This window comes from Pempheris klunzingeri, chromosome 8 (genome assembly GCF_042242105.1).
Source record: "Pempheris klunzingeri isolate RE-2024b chromosome 8, fPemKlu1.hap1, whole genome shotgun sequence".
Classification (NCBI taxonomy): Eukaryota; Metazoa; Chordata; class Actinopteri; order Acropomatiformes; family Pempheridae; genus Pempheris; species Pempheris klunzingeri.
In genome coordinates this window covers 10,835,780-10,841,779 of record NC_092019.1, presented here as the reverse complement: position 1 = coordinate 10,841,779, position 6,000 = coordinate 10,835,780, and positions in this window count along the sequence as shown.

The following is a 6,000-nucleotide window of genomic DNA, read 5'->3' as shown; positions in this document are numbered from 1 at the left end:
CACTCAAACCTCATGATTTAACCTCATGAGGTTTTTGTACTGTATTGTATTGTATTGTAATTTGTAGATAAACACTGCACTATTATTCTTGGTCCACAATCTTGATTAGGTCTATCACTAACATGAAATAATACCCTAACTGCTCTATGTGTGTGTGTGTGTTTTGTTGTGAATGCACCTGCACATGCCATACCTGCCCTCGCACGTACAGTTATGCACACGGGTTTCATTGTCTGCTCAACAATACGTTTAAATGCCGTATATGCACATCTCTAACGCAGAGAGACTCTTTCTAGGTTCGTGTATGCGTGTAATGCATGACTGTACTGAGCAGATTCATGTGTGCTGTAATGTGAGTGTGTGACATAATGATGGAGAGGGGGACAGCAGTAACTCTTATGTAACAGTAGCATCCTTTTACTATTCTTAACTTAAGCCTCGTGTCACCACTCTGCCATTCATAGTTTCTCCTGCATTGCATAATGCCTGCATTGTGTAATCTCTTATTCCATAAATGTCATTCTAATATCATAAAATTGTAACATCTGAGCAATACATAAATAAGTAACAGCAGCAACAGAGCAACCATACCAGAAGGACAAACATAAGTGTACAAGTACACATGTAAACACAAACAAACAGACACACCTATGATGCATTGTGTGTTTGCATAGTAGTGAATAATATGTGCACAAAACACTGAAAATACACACACTCACACACACACTGTATGGCTTTTGCACCTCACCTTTTAAATTCACCTTTACAGGAGTTTTCACGGCCGCCTCCAACACCGGCTTGCAGTTTTTGCCTGATTTACAGCCCAGAGGTGCAGCCCACTACTCTGAAGTGTTTACTCACCGCAGGCATTAAACATAACTGTCAATTAGGAGTGGAAGTCAGGACTCCTAATGGCCTTGTTTCAACTGTTGTGTGGACAAGCATTAGCGTCTCTCAGTCTGAGAGAGACTGTGTGTGTGAGGTTCAGCATGTATGCGTTTCTTTGTGTGCGTGCATGACTGTGTCAAAATCCTGCACAGCTTACTCCCCTTGATCATCCAGAGCAGTGAACATTTCACCTGACACCTTTACGAGAGGACAGGACCCTGGACTCATTTTTAAAGTCCCCCGTTCACTTTGATGTGAGTTATTAAACACACCTGCACCTGATTTGTACGTCGCTCTCTTTCGTCTCTCACTCTCCCCTGAATATCATTGCTACTTACGGTTAAGTCTGAACATTAGCAGTATTTATGGTAAGTTTTAATGAGTGGATTTGCCATGAATGATATAAGGGTGTGAGAAAGGGTGGTATTAGAGAAAGGCTCAGTCGAAGGGTAAAGGTGCTTTTTATACTGTTTTGCTCATTTATTCTCTTTTTTTTTATCTACTAAAGGACTACAAACAGGCTATGGAAAATGATTGGACTTGCGGCTGATATCGTTGTTGATACAATACTTATTTCAACTGGATAACAGACATTTCTTGTGGTTCTTATCCCAGAAGAACCTTTGAAAACAGTTTTTCTTTTACAGTTTTCTCTTAATGGATTGTCCATTGAGTCACCTGTATTACATCCTAGATTAAAGGACGGGCTAATTAATCTATCTTGTGTCTGCCCACGAGAGACATTAGTGGAAGTCTTTTCATACAGGCTGTCAAATGATATGTAAGCTGAATTTCAGTGTCATTTTTCTTTTAAAGTCTACTGGTCTCACTTAACATCCCACCCCATTATAAGCACCACAATTACTGTTTGTGAAACACAACAAAACCCTCTATTACTATAATAAAACTTTAGCTGCATTAACTTACTGTTGGGGCGGCACGCAGGTGTGCGTCAGAGATTAATGTCTAAAGCATTTTGGAGGAGAAAGGGTTGATGGGAGGATAAAGGATACAAAGAGCTCGTGAATTATCTGCATATACGAGCTGCTTATTTGATCAACGATAAGGGGAATGAGTCCACTTGCTCTCCAGTCTACGCTCACATGAAGCCAATGAGCCCTGCGATACCATCAATTTAGCTTTCAATGACAACTAGTCCTTAGCATGGATGAACACACCCTCTTCGGTAAGCTATATGATAGGATTATGACTGTGTTTGATATGCAATGCATGGAATTAAAGAATATCTGGATACGTTTAAATTGTTCCCACCTAAAAAATAGATTTGGCAAAATAGTAAATTCTCTGTTTTTCCCTCCAGAATCAATATCTTGGCTGTCAAGGGCAGCCGGCTTTCTTCTACTAATAGTTACTACTAGCAAAGAGAAGGCTCTGCAAACAGTGACGGAAATGCCTTTGTACAATTGTGACTAATTGTGGCATAAATTCACAATCGTTTCATAACGGGCTTCACAGCTTGAGGTTTGTCATGTGCAATGGACGCCGTGCTCCCATTTTCACCTGCCATTGCTCTCAATCAAACAAAGAGGTGGGGTGGAAGTTTCTTTTCATGTGTTCAAAGGCGACCGGTTGCTGAGCAGTTTTTTTTTTTAACAGAAACAATAACTCTTTTTATTGAGAACAAATGTTGACATTTGGAGGGTGCAGCAGCGGGTGAGAGAAAGGGAGGGAGAGTGAGTGAGAGACAGACAGAGAAAGAGAGAGAGAGAGAGAGAGAGAGAGAGAGAGAGAGGTAGGGCCCCTGTGTGCTTTGGAAAGTGCCTCTGGTGCTATTTGACAACAGTGCTGAGTCCTCGGGAGAGCCCACCTGAGAATAAAGCATGCATTTCAATAAATCAACTCCTAATGAAAGCATTTGGGCAGATGAAGAAGAAGCTGGCCAGGGGCTATGGCATGCATGACTTCCATATAGGTCGCTGCCAGTAAAGGTACATAGAAAGGTGGGCGAAATAAATCAGGCAGTGGTGATCAAAAGGTGAACAACACCCGATTTGAACAAAAAAACATGGCTTCAAAAAAACCCATTACTGAATATTTCGTTTTTTCCTTAAAAGACTCTGCTTTAATAACGTTTATGACAGTGTGACACTATTCACTGCAAAGTACACCATGCATTTATGTCACAAAGACTTCTGTCAGCCTGAAAGGTGGGTTAACTGAGTTTAGGTGGGTTTACCCTCCACTGCATCCCTGGTGGCAGCCAAATATTTCTTCTTTGGATGAGGCAGACGAGGGGAGGGGGGGCGGCGGGGAGGAAAACCAAGGTGAAAGGGAGTCCCTTGAGATTTGGACAACACTCAAGCTCAAATTCAACTGGAAAATGAAGGATTAGCTTTTAGTCTGGCTGGGAGCGATGACTGAGGCCTCTTCTTGGAGGATGGGAATATTATATATTTGATATTTGAGTATCTCATACTGAATAAGGCTACAACAGTGGGTGACACAAATGTTGGCTCTCTAAATCATAAACATGAATTTAAAAAAAAAAAATCTAAATGATGTGTAAAATGCTTGTACAATAATAACAATAGCAAAACCAAATAGTGATAATATAATGATAATAATGGTTAATTTCCTTAAACCTACGTGTTTTTTTTTTCTTCCCTAAATTGTTTAATTAGCTGTGTCCTACAGTCGCTGTAATAACCAAGCCATGATGAAAAGCAGAGGAAAGCCTGTCCGATTAGGGCCCATCACACAGCCCATTGGAGCTGGCAGATGCTTAGATAGACTTTTATGGATTGCTCAATGCCGTGCCGTAATGAAGCAGGCAGGGCTGACCCATCCTGAACCAGGCTAAAAAGCTCCAGGGACGGGCCCCGCTGGGAGCCCATAATGCCCAGTGCGTCCCACGGCTGTATTAATCACATTGAAAAATAAGTGTGTGGCACTGCGAGGGGAGAGGGGGAGAGGGGGGGAGAAAAATGAAATAAGTATGTCGTTTATCCCAATCAAGGTCGTGAATATGTGGCCGAGGGTGATTCTCTGACCAGAATGAGGCCCTAAAAGAAAATGATGGTCCATTTAGAAAGAATGGATCGTGCAATCTGTGAAAACTAATAATGTTTATGAAAAGCGAGATTCATCAAACATTTCCCATCTGCGTTTGACTGACGAAATAAAAGAACAATGAGCAGAGTGAATAAAAAATGCCTCAGTGGGTAAATACAGGTCTGTTATTAATAAAAGAATGACTCCCCAAGATTGACGTAATAGTTGGGAAAACAGTTTAATATTTTCTCCTTTGAATAATGAATATCATATCCCGCCAGTACATCAATACCAGCGCGTCTTATTTTATTTACATTCAAAGATATAAATTAGTAAAAGTTCTCCTGATAACAAGATTGTGTAGCGTTTTCCCAAATGCGTTTCAAATAAAAACCGTCCATAATATATATATTTACAAAACAAACAGACGATGTCAGTTTCCCATTTTTTTGCAATACAACTTGCATAAATTATAGGCATCATTTCGCCATCATTTAAAAAAATAAATATCAAATGTAGGCTATTCCACTTTGAAGTCCTCAAGTTCACTTCAGTTCCGTCCCAAGACACCTCCTTTTACAAATACGGTTTCACAGAAAGGCCAAATTATGTTCTTCCACACGTAAATATATACTAAAATAATATACCGTGGCAAATAAGCAAACTATAGGAACCTGAGAAATAACATGTAAATCACATATAATGGGAGATCTTTTTTTTTTTGTTTTTTTTTCTTTCTCTCAAACCAGCATATGAAATTATTCTCCACGATGCATCAAAAGAAAACAGCTGAAATGATCCAATAATAATAATAATAATAATAATGTGACAAACGTGTGTGCTGTAGAGGGTCTCAGCCTGCGTGGGGCTGAGGAGGCGGTAGCAGCTTTCATATCCGACTATATGGTGGCACTAGATCCAGTTTGGAGTAAAGGTTACGGGGGTTAAAACATGGGAGCCAAAAGGTGGTGGCCTTACTCGCTTTATACTCAAAGCAATTGTGACACCTACCTGCAGACCATGGAAATAAAAATGTAAAAAAAAAAAAATCCCACACGATCGAATGATCAACTCTCCACAAACCCAGAAAACACAAAGTTTCCTCGGTCTGGCTCTTCCAATAACAGCTCTACATTGTGCTGCAAGTGCTTATTGACTCCCCCCCCCCCCCCCTCACTGCCTAAAACAAACAAACAAAAAGCAGTCTACAGAGTATCCAGCGGCATGTAGGCAAAGCTTTGAATGTGCGCAAGGAAAGCACCACAACCACCTAAGTGACATTTAAAGACGTGAAGTTGCACGATGAGTGCACAGAGCAAACTGACGCATTTGTTTGCTTTTGGCTGACCCTGTGTAATTCTAATTATCCTAAACTGAAAGATAAGGTTTGGGGCCCACCGTGCACGCACACACACACAGACACACATATGCACACACACATGCACACACACATCAGGGGAAACTTTAAAAATAGGATTCCTGCTCAAAGCTATGGCAACATTTCTCTGCTTAGGCTGCCACTCTGCGTTTGTGTGTGCACCCGTGTGTTTCTGTGTGTGTGTGTGTGTGTGTGTGTGTGTGACAGGCTGATCTGAGGCCTGTGCTTAATGGGCTTATTTTACTGTCTCTATATGTGGGTGTATTCTAGTGCGTTTGTTTCTTCTTCTTCTTACTGGTTTCTATTGCCAGCTTGTTGCAAATTAAAAAAAAAACCTCCACTCGCCTGAAACCCCAATGATTCAATGAGAGTCAGAAAGACCAAACTATGTATGCTGTTAAAAAAAAACAAAAAAACATGGAGAACAATTAGAAATCGATTATTTCAGAAAATGATTTCATAAATTGTAGGCCATACACGTTCATTTGCTGAGACGGCGCTGGGGAGATGGGGGGGGGGGGGGGGGGGGGGGGGTCCATCTTTGTGAGTCGTTTGGGGCTGACATTCAGTCCTAAAATCGTACTCATCTTAAAACAAGTGGGAAATCTGCCAATGGCGTCAGATGATGCCACTTGTTTCCCATGCAATCTCGCTCGAGAAAAGTCTTCATTTTGTCGAAACAAGGCGAAAAAACAAGCCCGATCGTCCCACTACAGTGTCAC